The sequence below is a fragment of the Battus philenor genome, unplaced genomic scaffold (genome assembly GCF_028537555.1).
Source record: "Battus philenor isolate CCGP_79_NKW_IND1 unplaced genomic scaffold, ilBatPhil1.0.hap1 SCAF_26, whole genome shotgun sequence".
NCBI classification, from domain to species: domain Eukaryota; kingdom Metazoa; phylum Arthropoda; class Insecta; order Lepidoptera; family Papilionidae; genus Battus; species Battus philenor.
Genome location: NW_027181689.1, coordinates 7782284 through 7800609, shown reverse-complemented (window position 1 = coordinate 7800609; position 18326 = coordinate 7782284). Strand labels below are relative to the sequence as shown.

The 18326-nt window shown below is 34.6% G+C and overlaps 1 protein-coding gene across 1 annotated transcript in view; it reads left to right on the top strand.

The window, feature by feature from the left end:
- Nucleotides 1–18326, top strand: part of PMCA (plasma membrane calcium-transporting ATPase 3) — a 155016-nt gene that overhangs the window by 69581 nt on the left and 67109 nt on the right. The window lies entirely within an intron of this gene.

Genomic DNA, 18326 nt, shown 5'->3' with positions numbered 1-18326 from the left:
AACTTTTAAATCTAGTTCATTGACAGTTAAGAATGTATAACATAATTTTTCGAATGTACATAATAGTATACATAGTCATCATACTTACTGGCGTTTTCTGGGGTTACATTTTAAAAATACGTAAAGATACCGAAAATGTTTAAGAAAGCTTCGTCTTAGTAATCTTCTTAGTGTACTTATTATTTCTAAAGTACATCCATTTGGATATTTTCAAATTTACTTTTTTAAAAAAATCATTTATTACATTATAAATAGTTAACATTATTGACAGTGTATGTATTATTAAACAAAATTTATACCACAGTAAAGTCACGTGAGCAAACATATCGACATAGACGCCAACGTATCAGAGACAAAGAGAATGTTTATAAAGTTGTCCGCAGTGCAATTGGGTTTACGTTCAACAATTTATACATTGCGGCACCGGTTGCCCGCGGGTACAGTGTGACGGACATATTTGGCAACATGACATCCTTGCTGACTTATTTATTTAGTGCGTCTAGTGCTTTTCCATAAACACATTTAGAGGTTTACCTACTATAAACACGAAAAACAAAAGATTGCAGAAAAAAAGATGACGAGATATACGAAGGATCAAGATGGATAGAGAGAGAGAGAGAGCGATAAATGAAAAGCTATGTCAAACAGGTACAGTTATTGTAAAAGAAAGTATGCCCCGCGCTTTCCTATAGCGCGGTACAGCGGTTTTGGTATCACTATAGTAAACTGATAAAGTGAAAATATCGAAATCTCGAAGTGCAAACAGCAATTATTCCTTTGATACCAACAATATGTTAATTATTGTTAATTATACAAATTCGAATTCCTTAAAAACGAAATTATTAAGCTGCACAAATCTTATTCTTGTTTAAGTTTTTAATGTCTTAAAAATCGGTGTAAAAAGTCCACCAAGGAAAAAAGCTTTCAAAAGTTTTAAACAAATGTCATCTTTGGTACTTTTTTGCTTTTCGTTATGATTGATTTATTTAATTAATCTTAATGTAATAAAGGCTAAAGATATTTAATTACATCACGATGCAGGTCTCAAAAATCGGTAAATTTATTTCGCTTACTTAACTTAATGTAATTAGCAATTATTCTTTTTAAACTATATAACTAACAATTCTAATATCCCACTGATACCATCGGACTTGACTCGGTCTTATTTCCTTTATTAGTTAGTTTAAAACGTTAGGACTATGTACAGATAATGAAATTGTAACTTATAGGGATGAAGTTCATTGGTCTGATAGGAAAACGACTACTATCTATGTATTATCTACACACGCTCCATCCATTATAAAACCATAAATAACTTAAATTATTTCTCATTTTGTCTTATCCTTCGATTTATGAAGGTACTGGTATGCCTAAAGTTAGATTGACAAGTTGCCACCTCGTCATCATCTCTATGTTTCAAGTTAGGAAATTAGCGTTATCATCATTAAGTTCACCCATACACTACTAATGCACATAGGCCTCACTCATAAATTCGTTTTCGTTTTCCGTCGACTTTAATAAGATTGTCTCTCCGTCCCCCTAGTTTATATTTATTTAAGGCTACAGCGGCCATCTGTTCGGATCAGCTGGACCTTACCGGTATGTAGAACCTTATTTATACATTCATTTACTTTAGGCATATCTGGAGAAAAACGTAAGCAATTATGTTCAATTTCAGAATCTCCCTAAACGTAGTTATGCGTATAGTATAGACTATAGTATAAAGTCCATTTTCGGCGTGACCCACGAATATTGAACCTTCGCGTGCCGCAACCTTATTACGTTTGAGGAACTGCGTAATATTGCTTGTTTAAAATGAATCATTTCGACATAAGCGCGACTGTTAAAAACCAAATACATTGTTGTACTCTGAGTTATTACCACTTCACGATAGGGTCTTGAAAACACAACGTGAAATGTAATGAAGTAAATGTAACCAAAACTTACGAATTATTAATTATTTTAGGTTAAATGAGAGTTTAAAAAGTTGAACGTCTGCCATCTAATTTTACCGCCAAATTGTATTGTATAAATATTATTGTTTCACATTTCTAGTTCGTACTACATCCTTAAGGAAGACAGATAATTATGTTAAGATCGTCACACAAGACGACATTGGAAATCTATGGAGAGGAGGCCTATGTCCAGCTGTGGACGTCTTACAGCTGAAATGATGATGATATATTTATTAAGTCCCAATATAATATTGTACAACAAAATATTGGAATTTTTTAAATTTCAGCAACACCGCATGACATTATGCATTTTGAAACAAAAATTACGATTTCTTTCATTACACTACATACTAGAAATAACGTAAAGCCTGAGATTACATCACTTATTGTTACTGTAAAAGTGTAGTGTTATGCGTAATTGTCTTTCTGTTTTGTAGTTTGTACTGTCAGTTTACATAACACGCGGAACAGATACACGCTGGGTTCTAGAAGTTCTAGATTTGGGACCACAGACCCGCCACCAAAAAGTAGGTCGTACACTTACATAGGACGACCAACATCGGTGGTCTCCACTCCCAGAAGAACCCTGCGAGCGAAACAAATGGCCGTTACCCTCTGCCAGTTCAAGTTGCCAATCCGCTGGGTTATATTGGTTAATTTTGTTCGTCTATGGATCTCATTCTGAGTATAATATTCTCTTTGAGTCTTCGACGGCCGCTTCTTACTGGCCCTTATGGTAATCTTTGAGGCTCTGCTATTTGTTCTGTTTTTTAACCTAATGCTGAGTGAACATAAAAGTAAAAATTTTTATAAGAGTGAATATAGATCGTCATCACCATTTCGGTAGTGAAACCTCCAGTGTGTCCAACACATAGGCCTCCTCCAGAAAATTTATACGTATAGCTTATTTGTCAGCAAAATGCTTTAAAGCGTTTTCACGTACTTCCAATAAGCATTGTATAAAATGATCACTCTGAAATATGTTACATTAATTTATTTTTTCTATTGGAATGCGACAGGCCGATAATTTTTAGCGGTACAAAATCTGCATAGAGTAAACAATTATTAATTTCGACATGTAGTAACAACGCTTTTTTATTATATTATCTTTACGTTATTTGTTATTTTCGAAACCATTGATTTTTGGATAGCACGCACCATACATAATTGACAGCTATGTACCAATCATTCTTTATGATGTATTATTTTAAATATATGCCTGTCGCTGCGTACGCAAATTGTTCCTAATTGTTCTAGTAATAACCTTATACAAGGTTAAAATACTATAAATTAATAATAGAAAATTTATAGTCAAACGGGCTTGAAAGTAATAAAAATGAGCTAAGTTAATGAAAAATAAATAAATTCTTATCAAGATAATAGATATATTAGTATATGTTATAACAATTATACCTTATTAAGCCAAAATAAGCATAAAACATTTTTTTAAATGCAATATTGTTTACCAACCATGTTCGTTGTGAAATAAATATAGACTAACAAAGCCACTCCAGTAGCGCTCCGTTAGCAACCATGACGTTATCGCCCTAACGAAGTCTCAGCGGCTTTGCAGAAAATATTCTGATACGATCTTTGACAGGCACGGCTTATTTATTCAAGCGATCTCGCTTACACAGCGCCACGCTGACAACGGATTCTATTTACTATACACGCCATACATTGTACTGAAACGTGGTTTCACATAGTCGCTATTGCTCAAGAGAGAACTATGCTCGAGATTTCTCTCAAGAAAAACAAAAGAATACGACATATTTCAGCGGGTTAACAAGTTGAAATGGCAGTGGACAGAAGGCCACAGCGGGCAGCTGAAATCGCAGAGGTCTTAAGATTCTGGTGGACACTTCGGACAAGCAAGCGCAGCGTAGGACTTTCATCCGGAAGGCAGATAAACGGTCTTGTTAGTCGCTCAGAGACCCTGGACGCAGGCCACTTCCAACCAGTCCTAATGGTGATATATGGGCAAAGCCTTTGTCTAGGAGTAGACATCCTCCGGCTTAAATGATAATGATATCGCAATAAGATCATTATTCTACATCTGTTAATGTACATAAGTAAAACAAGGACCAATATTTAGCCACTTCTGCACATGCAGTGGCAGTCGTGCAACAAAATGCACCGCCCGCCAGCCAGCTGACAAATGCGCATGCGGCAAACAATGCGAATTGCCATTGCATGTGCGGGAGTGGCTAAATATTGGTCCTTTTCTTATTTAGGATGGACTTCCGCAAACTAACGCCTTATTCTATTAAATAATGTACACAAGTCTTCGACGTCATAATCATCTTTTCCTTTGTAACCGCTGTTTTAAAGAAGTCGGCAAATCTAAAATAGAAGAGCCTCCTTTACATATTCAATATACAACGCAATCTCTATTACAAAACTTTCCTCCCCCGTAACAATTAATGCCGCCTTATTGTACTTTAGTTTAATGATTTTGAAAGCTATATTGACAAATTTTCCGTGAAATTTCTTCGTTTGAGTCGTGCTCTTAGAGAAATGTCAGTAAATGTTAACAAAAAAGAAAACAAAAATATATGCAAAAAGAACAACAAACCGTGGTCTGTCATGGCGTTTGATTATTTAGCGAATAATAGAAATCAATTGCCGATATGAATTTTCTGTTATACTACCGTGCTGCTTCATTTTGTCACGTATCATTCTCCCTTGTTTATAATATACCAAAATTTGCCCTTTGAACATTGTTTACAGTTAGTCACGTACCTAGATAAAGTATAAACTATTCTAGTAACACTGAATCAAAGCAGTGATAACTCCAAGTCGACTGAAAAGCTTCGTATAATCCATAAAAAAATCAGGACACGCTTGTGAAATTTATGTTTGTGTTTGCCATGTAAATAATGAATTAACCTCGAAATTCACGCGTTTAATTGGTTTACGCGGTAATTGAGATGTAACAATAAACATGGATGTAAAATTGCCTAATGCTGTTTTAAAATTCGATATCGGACGCCGGCTGTTGCCGCAAATACACGCAGAATTTAAACTCTACGAACATTTTCTTTGCTCTCAGCAAAGTTCTCAGGGGCCACTGCGCTCTGACTTCAGCCAGCATAATTATGAGCATGGCTAATAATTTTTACCTGGCTTACACTGCTACCTAACTGGCATTTGTAGATTCGGCGGGTTTCAGGGAAAGGTTGCTTAGTTCTAAACCTCTGCAAGCAAAGCTGAAGTGCTTCCGGGGGGGCCTCGACTCTTTTCGCTAAATATTAATTTCTCCGGATTTGTAAGCTTTTAGATCGCGTAGGCAGACTCTCCGTGGAATGATTAGGCTCGAATGCTCCCCGAGTGGACCTCAACTTGGGTTGTTGCTCATGGATAATACCACTTTCCGACTCTACAAATTAGTTTACATTACTGCCACTACGGTAGAAGCGGCGAAACAATCTCCAACAGCGCTTGAAGCATTACACCTAGAATGATCGGACGTTGGCTATGCCCAAATAGAGCCCTAGAGGTTTATTGTGATAACTTTAAAAGAAAAATATGTAAATTCGTAAAAAGAAAAAACAGTCAAACAGCATTTCCAATGAAAAAAAAGAAACAAATCGCACATCAAACAATCAGCGAGTTGACCTGACGATGTATCAGACGAAAGGCATACCGAGGCTTGAATTAACGCGTCGCTCCGGATCTCAGGCCGTCTGCTTCCCATCAGCCGGGCAATTACGAGATAATGGATACATTTACGTGGACGATCCGACTTTTTAACGATACACAATAATGGAACACGTGTCGCTCATCAAAAGGCAGTTAGTGTTGGAGTGAGCAGACGCCGACGGCTTTATCGCGAACACAATGCGACGCACCCGAAGGCGGTGCGCCCGTAAGATTTGCACAAACATGACTCAAATGGAACACGGCGTTCTAACAAATAAAAAGGATGTTTTCTTCATCTCTGTATATTGTTGACTTGCTGACTAAAGAAGCAAGGGCAGCGCAAGATCGGTCATCATGGGCGTCTATCGGCTGACATGATAGTAATGAATTAAGGATTCACATATGTATGTAACTCTAATATAAATAGCGCAATAGCTTATTGATAAAAGACAGGCATTGTCATAATTGCCAAAGATGGCCACGATGACCGGTCGTGCGCTGCCGTGTCCAGCGACTACCCGCCCAACCATTACTGTCGTCAGTCCAATAAAGCTGGGATTCTTTGCATCCCTTGTCGCGGTTCAGTTGCCATAGCCGCTATGCTATCTCTAAATAGTCATACAAGAAAAACAAGTTTACTTCTAGATTAAATTAACGTTGTTTCTAGATTTAATTCATTATCATCGAGAACTAGAGTTATAGAGAGTGAATATACAAGATTGAATGAAACCGTAGTACGTAGCAGGAACAGCGGCTCTACCGGGGCCGATTCAAATGGTGGATTATCATTTATGGGGGGATACTCCGGCACAGATAAACAGAGAAATAATCACGATTGGAGCGGCGAGGAATCGCTTCTCATTTGTTTCGTCGTCGGCCGTCGTCAATTTAATTTTCGCGTCAACTCGAGTAATTTCGTTAGGCTGCCGAATACAGCGAGCCCCGGGCCCGGTTCGTTGAACCGCGCTGATCGATACGCGGAAAGTCTACGTAACGTTCATGCCCGAACCTAAATAATGAAAATTTCATACGAATCGCCCGCCTTTCTCCGCATTCGATGTTTAAATCGATTCCGATGCGGAACTCCAGCCTGTGCTTGTTAAATTCAAACATCGACGTTCAACACAACGACATTTATTCCGTGTATTAAAAGATAAGAATGTAATCTATTTTTATTAAGAAAAAATCCGAACAGTTGCATGTTATGAATATAATCACAGTAATAAGTAATAAACTTACTACAAATTTTATTGCCCCTGGTTTATTGAAGGTGTGTAGGTACAACATTAACAATATTATTACATTATCTGTATAAAGAGATTGGTTATTGATATAAAAACTTTAAAAAGGTTCATGCTCATTAGTCAGCAAAAATCTTTCAACATATATTTTTAATCATCCTGTGTAATGTGATCACTCTATAACTCTATTAGAATGTTACAGGCCTGTAACTCCGGGTAATACAAAGTCTACAAAAACAAATCATAAACCATAATAATTTTAGTAATTTGAATTTGTAAAACCTTTTTCTTATTATAATTATACATACGTTATTTATTATTTCTGTAAACATTTATATTTGGACAGAACATTCTACCTAGCGCTTTTACAGCTATTACGAATAATTGTGTATCATTATAAAAAGGAAAAACGACTTACGATGTAGTACAGCAATCAAAATTAAATAAATTAGGCGGACAATTAATAATTGTGGACAAAATGCAAATATATTCATTATTGCGTACTTAATATTTTTCAAAAGCCATTTCTTATGTTATAATGGTTTATTATAGAAAACAAAAACTATACTGTCTTAACTATAGTCGTTATTTAAGCAGCAACCGTTAAACTACTAAAATACAAAAGTATACAAAGTGAACTTAAACATACAAAGTTACCACTGTAGTAAAAACTTACAAAGCAAAAGAAAGTCAGTCTCGTAATGTGAAAGCATAATCCAAATAAAACCTTCCACCGGGATCTACATTGTCTTCTCCCTCGTATACTCTCATCCCACCATTAGCCGACGTTTTTATACGCAATTAATTCCCTCTTACATTTATTTTCGTATTCTTTATTTAAAGCTCCGATATTAATTTTTTTTTATTATGTCAGGCGCATCTAATGTCGAATATGCAAACAGCCAGATTTGGAAATCATAGATAAGGAAAATATTATTTTATTGTAAGGAATTTTTGTAGCAAACTCAAACGTTCAATAGGATAAATGAGACATACAATTTACGCAGCGGTAGTATAGCAGTCTTATCGTTCATGTCGATCTCTACCAAAACAACCTATGACTGAAAATGATGTAGCGGAACTTGGACGTATTATACATAACATGAAAAAGACAATGTTATACATGTTATTTGTTATTTGGACTATGAATACTGGCGTCTACTAACAGTTTTTTCTGGCGAAAGTCCACGTCTAGCAGTAGACGTCCCACGGCTTATGTATGATGGTATAAAAGACCGCTTAGCTCTTAGGTGGGAACGCTTCTTAATGTGTAACCGAATGTTCTTGAAATTGTACCTCGACTTTGGGATTCCGACTCGAAGGAGATTAAAGGAGCCGAACCCTGGCTAGATCTTTTGTTACTATCGACCTTTAAAAATAATAACTTTGTATAAAACACTGAGTTTACCACGCTTATAAAGCTTTAATAGTTTTTTTTTTCTAAAACAAGTCAATAGTAAACGTTCGTTTTAGAAAATAATACTCTCTACTCCCAAAGGTAAAACTATGCACAAAAATGAGCAAGGATGACAAGTCAATTTTGGAGAAAATTCCATTACTTTTTCGTAATATTTTTTAACCACATTGTAAGCTATAGGGACCATATTCGGTTAACAAAAGTCATCCTCGCCGGTTGATGGATGCTTCTGTCAACGGTCGAGATACAACGAAAAATAATCCGAGTCTGCCTGTCTCGGTAAAGTAATCTCTTTATCTCGCGTAAATATCGCGTCCACTTTTTCATCCTTGTACCAACTTATGTACAAGTTAAGATCCAGATGAAGGTAATATAGACAGGTGTGTGTTAAAACAACTTAGTAAATATAGTTTATTTAGTGTTTTAATTGGGCAACTATTAACTTTTTAATTTTGTATTTTGCTCTGGTGTTTCTTTTATAATTAAAACGGTTATTTTAATATGAATTTTACTATTTATAAGTAAGGCGTGGCACAACGTTCGTGCAAACCGACCGGCGGTTGAGGCTCAGAGGTTCTAGACTGGTGACCACGAGCTGATAGATGCGACGCTGGTAGGTCCCTCTATAGCTGGACCGACGACATAGTCGAAGTCGCGGAAAGTCGTATGTAGTCATAAGTCAACATCTTGTCAATCGGCTGACACGATGTTGACTAATGATTAAACTTATAATTGTAGGTATGGGGGGGGGGGGCTTGAGTGTAATAAAGCCAAAACAGTGTAGCTTTATACTTGTATATCGCTCGGTTTATGTGTGTAACAATAACAGCTACATAAAGTATTTATTTACTTTCACATTTTCTCTACGAAACCTCTTAAAGTTGGTAACGAGCTTCGCGCAAATGCATCACGTAAGTTCGCTTCAGTGCCAAGTTTTCGTAAATGCATTCTTTATGCATAAATTCTTAGCTCTTACGAAAATTTAAAACAGCGATAAATAACGGTGTAAAGAGAAATGGCTATTTCGAAAGCTTCTTTGAATTTCGCGTATTACTTTACGTCTTTGTACAAAATACTGTACAGAGATCTTGTTGGTCTAAAGTATGAATTCTGTATCAAATTATATGGTGCTATTTAGAATTTCTCTCAACACATTGATTGTCTACTAACAAAATAAGATAGTAAAATAAAAAACAAAAGGAAACAATGTATGTATTGCGATAATTGTAACATCTGTGATAGAAATAAGACATATTGTGATAAACTGTGGTAAAAACCCTTTACTGTAATAATTGAGGAGAGCATGAGAGGAAATGCGAAGAAGGAAATTAAGAATTAATGATAATATAAAGACCGATAGAAGAGAATTACAATAAAAAGCCAAGTGAAAAAATTATTAAACACAAAAAAGTCCTTTTCCCAAAAATAAGATAGTGTTCCGGTGGTCCCCAATGACGGTGGCCATGTTACATTGTAACGAAGCCGTACAAAGCTACAGAACGAAAAAAATCTGTTGTGCTTTGTAAGGTTATTTTTTAAAATATAAGCATGAAAATGAATTGCTCAACTACATAAGGATTTTGTGAAAGCGATTATAAAAATAAAAACAGTCTGAGCTTGTTGCAGGCTCTTCTCAGATAAGAGCTTTTAGCAAGTTCTCCGTGCGCGTAGTTTAAACTGAAACAATAGTATGTAGGAGGTATGACATTTTTTAGGCTAACAGATGTGGCGCAGATGTTTAGGAACGTGCAAAAATGCAGCCACATACCGCGCAGTCTATTGCGAGTCAGACCTAGCTGACCGTACAACTAACATTACCTAACTTTAATTGCCACGCGTCATAGCTTAGTTTGTGTCTATTGTAAAACCGCTATATAAACAAAATGTTTGATAGATGTAATAGTTTTAAAGGGGTGAATGTACATGTTTATATATAATGTATAAATATCTATCAATACAAAGTCCGTTGATAGTAAACTATAATTAATTTTTATATGTAGAAATCTGAAATTTGCGCACCGTTTTTATGGTATATTATTTATATTATTTCTGTAACATTAATTGTCCTCAAATGATCTTTACATTCATCCCTTTAATGCTTTCCACCTATAACATATCACAGTATATAATAAGAATGTTTTCGAAGACCCCCACAAAATGTTTTATTGTTGGACCCTTACAGTTGGACCCCTACAGAATACTTGTGACCCCTGCGTTTTTTTATGGCAATGTTCATTTACCCCTTTAAAACTTTTACACCTACTACCAATCAGTCTGTATGCAAGTTTCTATTACATTGTCGCCTTGATATTTTATTTAAAGTAGAACATTAAAGATATAAAACGCTCATGTTTATATACTGTTTAATTACCGACACGGAAACACCGCAGCGAACCACTATCGAGAGTAATTTGTACTGCAGTCTGTCATTACGGCGCTGGTACGATTAATTACAATAACGAAACCCTTCGCCGATTCGTGCCGGCGATATATTAATTAATTTTAGCAATTAATTGTTTTGTATCAAACACCAATATCGTTTTGTATCTCAGTCAATTTACTGAGTATAAATGACGCTTATTGCGTTGTTTATATGTTTAAGTGTTCATACAATATTGTATTTAAGTTCTATGGTATATATTTTTGTTAAAAAAAACTAGCTGAATCTTTTTTAAAGATACATGCTCTTAAAATTTATTTTTTAAATTAAAAATAAAGATCTCTGTAATGATTTAAACCATCGTCTCAGCCATAGGAACTCCACTGATGGAAATAGACCTCTCTCATAATTTTATAATAGAACCAGTTGAAAGTGCCATGCATCCAGCATCTTAATGGTATATTTTAGAACAGAGGCTCTCTTAAAGTATATATTCCGATTGGTACACATATAAATGCTTGCAAGTAATTCAAGATCGTAACATTTGCCTTATCGTTTCTTACATACATGTTCTAAGATTTGACAAGGTCTATGTTAGAAAGGAATATTTCTGACGATAACTTGCAATGATTATATCAAAGCTAAATAAAGACGTGACGTTTAATGATAATAGAAATAGTAAATAACCGTATTGTTTACGTCAACGCAATAAAAACATGTGCTTCACCCTTCAGGGCTGTATCACCTCTTACAGTATTCAGTAAGTGTTTAAGTTCGTACATAAATAAAATCACTTTGGATGTTCTTAGATGGGAGTCTGATAAAAGCGCATTTGTAAGACATTACCCGTAATGGATACATAGTGGATGAATGCATATTTCAGCAAGCCATCCGCAATGAAGCACATACAATGACGTGCATTATGTTGATTAATTATTCATTGCAGTTTCTCTATTGTGTTTTCTTTGTAAATAGGAAGAATACTTGCAATGTATCATGAACAATTCTAAAATTTATCACATTTTATAATACAACGATTCTCATGTTTATCTTTATAATTTTCTTTCATAAAATTACGAATATAAATAGTAATAGGTTCACATTATTTTCAACGATTAATAATTTATAACGATTTGTTGTACTTCGAGATAAAAATGCCAGAGAAGCCCAATTTGAGAGAAAATTATATCAAATTGAACCAATATTAAGACATCCTGCAACTTAACATAAAGTCACAAGGTTTACACTATTGTAACATGATCATATTTTCTCAGATCATGATGTAACATCAAAAGCCGACAACAATCCTGATTTTTATTTATTGTCTTAATATATTTGATGGAGACAGTAACATAGAACAGAGTGTTAATTTACTCTGGTATCGACAAGAAAGTCATTGTTTTTTGTATTTTCCTTTTTTTTCATTATTTCCTCTTTTTATGTTTTATGTATTATGGTTTCTCGTGCCATAATGAAAATGTACAAAAAATTCGAATTGATACAGCGATTTTTGAAACAAATAACTGTACAATGAGAAAATAAATTTTAAATATTTTATTTACATTAAAATGCTAGAATGAGGCAACCCTAGTTACAAAAGCCGCTGCAAGCTCGTTTAAACTGGAGTAGATGGATGCACACAAGGTCACACAAATCGCATTAACTAGAATCCGATGGTCGCTGCACCGTCACCGCCTCTAGCGAACGCGCTTCCCTATATGTAAGTCACGCATGGCAGTTATCACTAAACTATAAATACACTGTGCACGTGTTGGAATGTCTACAACATTGTTGTCTTACGATAATTTAAAAATGTCGAATAACGATATTTTGGTCTAATTCCACGAAGTGATAGCATCCGATGGTGACTAGGCTAACAAAATAGTGGATGCCAGATAACGCAGAAGTAGTTACGAATAAGTATTGCATTACACCAAGCCGATGATGACAACTGGTTGATGTGGTTGCAAGATGCTATGATCCTGCAATGAAGGCGATTAAAGATGAATTGAAGATATTATAAACACCTCAATCCTTGTCATCTATTGTCAAATCTTATTAGTGACTGTGCCAAGTAAAGAGGGATAAGTCAGGTCATAGCCATCGTGGACACAAATGTGCAAGGAAGGGGATAATTAGACAGTAGTTTAAACGTATAGTTAAAGATATTGTAACCGATATAATCTCACGGATTGAAGTGACAGTAAACAAGATACGTGGCGCACAGAATGAAAGGCTGCTGCCATGATAAGGTTCAAGAGTGACCGCAAACTGGCATACGCAGCATAAAACGTACTACCATTAGACATACAGACGATCTTGTTAAGCCCGGAATAAGCGTCCGGTCGGTCCTGTTGCAAAATCTTTGTGAAAGACCCATGTCCAGAAGTGAATGAACTGAGGCTGAAATGATGCCGCAACAAATTTTTCAAGAACGGAGTAGACGTTTCGTTATGAAATTATAATTTGTCGTCATAAAATAGGTTAAATTTACTTTCTGAAAATAACTTGAAACCTACATTGATTCGAAAATAATATATATATATGCAGAAAAGAGATCATGACTTATGTAAAACGAGAACTTGTTGTTCATAGCTGACCTATTTCATCCTTTAACCGCAGACCTTTATGAAAAATAACTTCATGCAAATATCTGATCTCGCGCCGCGGGGCGAATAAATCAATCAACACCGAGGTCTCGTCCGCTCGGAACGCTGTACAACTTTTATAACTTGGAACTACGGACTTTTCTATTTGATTATTTGCGCAGGTCGGGTCAAATTCTTTAACTCTTATTCGAGATTTGTACGGGAAACTTTAATTGTTGTCATAAAACTAACTTTACTAAACAAAAACTCGTTGTATAATCCCATTACAGTGTAAAGGGTTAATTTATTGATAATAAATCTTTGGAATGAATTGCTCTAACTACTGGATAAAAGATATTTGTGGAAGTGGCCATAGAAAAAATCAGATTAAGTCAGCTTTAGGTTTTTCTTAAGTCAATCTGCGTTTTGAACCATCATAGCAAGTATTTTTATTAGTTAAAGAATTCCAATATAGGGGAACAAAATTTTATTCTAGCTTCTACCAAATTAAGCCTTATGGTATAATACGCATGATGTACACAAATAAACACTTGAAATGTTTGAAACTGGGAATATATAGTAGAAAAATTTAATAATTCAATTTTTTTACACAAATCTGTTCAGGAATACATCCCTGAAGGCCTTTCGGAGAAGGAGCTTCTCTCGCTTCTTTATAATTTTAAATAATACACATGTCTGGAAGCGAATTGTAAGTTTATATTTTATAGATTCATTTATAAATTAATTATAAATTGAATTCAATATATGTAAAGCACGTTGTCTATTGATAAAGTTTATCTCGCGAATTTGAGGACACGTAGGTATTATTATTTCTTCCGTCATATCATTATGTATTTCACGTACCTTCATGAATTATTATTAGCAATTAAAAAAAAAATAATGACTTAAAATGCCATCACCGGCACGTTCACTATTGTAAATTGTATAATGGCTGTAAATGAATATATAAACCAAATGAGACGTTGCTATATTTGAGTGCTGCAATCTAACTTCCGCGATACATAATCCATTTGACGTCGCGCCGATTCCTACAGAGGAAGCCGTGAAGGCGCAACTCAGAATAGTATACGCATCGAACGCCGGCCCTGCGGATCGGCTGCCGAGGCCATCCCGCACTGCGTCACTGCGTTGTGTTGCGCGCCACTTGTCAGCCTGCATATCAAATTTATCACCTACACAATACACAGGGCCATACTGCGCCGATTTGTTATTTATAGTATCTTGATTTCCTAGTTATCCGTATAAAATAAAAAAAAAATATGTGTTTAAAATAATAATAAAAAAAATAATAATCATTAAAGTGACGAGAGGGTACTCTTAAAAGTGATTGTTAGAAATGGTTTGTTAGATAGTCGCAGAGACAGTTTTAATATTATATTAATCTTTGTGAAGCAATAGAGTGATATGCGAAAGGTTTGTCGTATATAGGGTTGTTTATTGAGTTTGATCTAATAATTAAGTTTTAAATAGTTCCTTTTAAACACAAAATGGAAAGACATATATAAACCACGTATAAATAACGTGGTTTATTTACATCAAATTTTCAATGTATGTCTTTTTTTTCTTTTATATACAAAGCATTTGAGATCCGTCTCGTCTGATGTTAAGCGATGACTAGGTCTACCGTGGTACACGCTTGCCTAAAAAAAACCTCTAAATATTCTCTTTTGTCTTGAAGACTTCTAAGTTATAGATAACTGGAAACAATGAGGTCGGTAGGTTGTTTCGTTCCTTGGCTGTTCGCAATATAAAAGCAGTAACGAAATACTAAGCGTGGGTGAATGGGATTACATCGATTAACCTATGCGTAAAAGTCCAAAATAATATTTCGCAAAAACTTTAAAACTCAAGGTTAAACATTTATAATTATGTAAATAGTGACCTCCGTTGTTCTTTTATAATGACAGTTCGCTACGCTTAAGTAGTACGTCAGGAGAGTCTACTGTACATCTGTAGTAATGTACATTACTTCATACGCGTTAAAATTAAAAACCGACCTTAACATTTAGTTGGCATTCGTTTAACGCGTGCGAGTAAATGTCATCTTAACGCTGAATGGGTTGGGCGTCACCTCGGCAAGGGTCGGTCGGTGGGGTTGCGTCATGAGCGCCCGTGGCGCCGCAGCTCACGACCGCCGGGACAAATTATCACTGTGACGTATACCGTGTTACTTATTTTCCTCGTTGTACAGTTAGATAGTGTTTTAAACTTTGTCTTTTACAGCTTCGTTGAACTCATATTTTCGTAAAGAATAAATAATTTTTATCCTAGGTACTACATATTAGGTGTTGTAATTATATTTTATTATGCTAAGTACATCATATCGCCCACGCCGTATAATGACAATCGCCGATATTATATGCCGATTATTTATATGAGATTTTAATGTTTTCAGTTTACAAGTTCCAATACACCTTGTTAATTTTATCCATAATTTTTATTTTCTAGCTAAAAATGGAGATAGGCACAGTCATCTTCTTTTTCCGTAAATAAATAAAGTACATACAAAAATAAAAATATACGATATAAGTAAAAACTTATATATGCTGCAAGCTAAGATTAAGTTCTTATCATTATAACGTAGTAAAACATAAGTATCAATTTTTGAGATATTACCAATATTTAGTTATTCGTCTCTACTGAAAAGTTGTATTTTCGGATTTATCATTTTACTCGGTGGGGGGCAAAGATATTTGCATTGCATTTCTTTAGTTTCTCTTGTTGAAGTCCAATAGAAAAATAAATAAAACGATTTGAGGAAAAATATTAATAAATTCAAAATAGACACATACAATCTTTAAGCGTCAATTTATTTTAACATTATAAAAAGATCATTGTAGTCAATTCGCGATTAAGATACCGCCGAGTCGGTATGATCGACGAGAAGAGACGGCCAGTAACTGTTGCTCTTTTTAAAAATGAAATTTTACACTGATGTATACTTTATATTACACATTGAGATCAATCAAAAACGTTGAATGATTAATAATCAAGGATTACTTACAATAATAAGTTTCAAATTTCGAACACTGCAAAAAATAATAACAATGTGATTATGTTTTCAATGTAATGGTTTATGGCGCACGATATTTTTTATTACACCCTAACACGTCTTTTTTTTTTTGGTTTTCATTGACGTCAAATGTTTGACAGATAAGAACAGTTGTTAAGATTTATTCTGTGGTTTGTATACGAAAACGAGGATTTAATGTTACTATTTTTCCATTTCGCTACTTCATCAGAACCTTCTTTATGCATTAACGAAACATTAACCAGGTATTAGCTGAATTATTATAGCAACATATATAGACATGTTTGGGAAAGCATACTTAGTTTATTATGCATGCTGACGATGAATGGAAAAAATGTCTCAAAAAATATTTGAATTTTGAATTTAAAACTTGGGAACTTTAGATTACGTGTAATGATAGATTATTACAAAGGTAGATATTTATTGCGAAGAAAACAGCAATTTAAAAAAAAAAACGTCAAATGTCGCGTTGATTTGTATTGACGGTATTACACTTCATGTGCCTTTTATCTGTCAACTTTCATAATAAATTATATGTTATTAAAATAAACAAAATATATTTACTTAATGTGGTTACTGTTTTTAATGTTACACACCAAACATTACATTAATATTCGTAACCAATAGTATACCGCGCTGCTTTGTTGGTGGTTATCGGTAAAACTAAATTAATTGAAACAGCTCAAGGTCTTAGAAAGCCAAAAAAAAATGCTTGATAACGCAATGACTACCGCGTACATATCACGCTATTTAATGCCTTCCACATGTCAGTTCATTCATAATATAAATTCACAATGATATTATAAGCTACTAGGTTTTCTTACTAAACAATTGTTGCAAATACTCCTTCTTCCTCCTTCTCCTCTATACTCGAATTATACAACAATTAAGTCTTGACCACGGACCTTCTGGCCCAGCGTAGCACTTCCGGCCACAAGGTGGACAGACGAACTAGTGAAAGTCCTCAGAAGACGCCAGATGTATGCCGCTTCCAACCGATCTTATTGGAATTCAATGCAGTGGTCTACGTCCAGCTTTCTATGGCTTAAATGATGATGAATGTTTTGTGTATTATATTCTTTATATGTAACATTATTTCTCGGACGAAATAATATCCTGTATTTCAATTGACAGTAATAAATGACTATTATTGTTTAAACTGTTTACGTTTACAAGTTATGGCAACACCGGTGATTGTCACGGAATACACTGTCAATAGGTTTAAGTAATTACATGTGTCCGGTCGCCGGCGATTTAAGGGTTGTTGTCTTATCGATCGAATCACACACCCTTAAAGTATTTTTCAAAAAATGTTACATTTTTTTGTTTATATTTTCCGTAAAACTCACCGTTAGATTAAATTATAATAAAAGAACGTTAAAAAGGTTTTACAAATTAAAACATAGTTATGCTGTCGTTATTTTTAAATAACTTGGATATTAATAAAATTACGTACTTCAAGGTTATGTAAAGAAATTAAAAATTTAGAAATTATTTATCATACATTAGTTGCATGTACAAGACGTGATATCTTTTGTATTTCTAGGACATCTTCATGTATTGATGTGGCTAAATTAGTGCAATTACCCAGTACTAATCTGAAAAACCATAATAGGGAGAAAAAAGACTCGGATGCGGTTTGTAGATAACATAGATAAAACTCCGATATCGATATCCAGATGCAGTCTTATGAAGGTATGAAAAATGTATTCTTCTACAACGTAGGTTTGACAACGGCAACTCTGAAACTCGTCGGAAATGATTACGTCATCACGTGATACGTGAAACGTGTTTTTTCATGTTGTAATTTTTTTTGGGTTTTTGGTTAATGAGCCGAAATTAATCCAAACCGGCCCCGCTGTGGCTGACTCATTGCTATTTAGCGAGCGAAACCTGTTGTAACAAATTAATTATTCGCTATCCTATTCCATTGTTACAGTATAAATTGTATAAATGTAATTAATGTATTGCAGATGTTTATTTTACAAACTATGAGAACAACAACCATGTTGAGTTGGAAATATATTATAAATGTACTTTAGGAATAAACG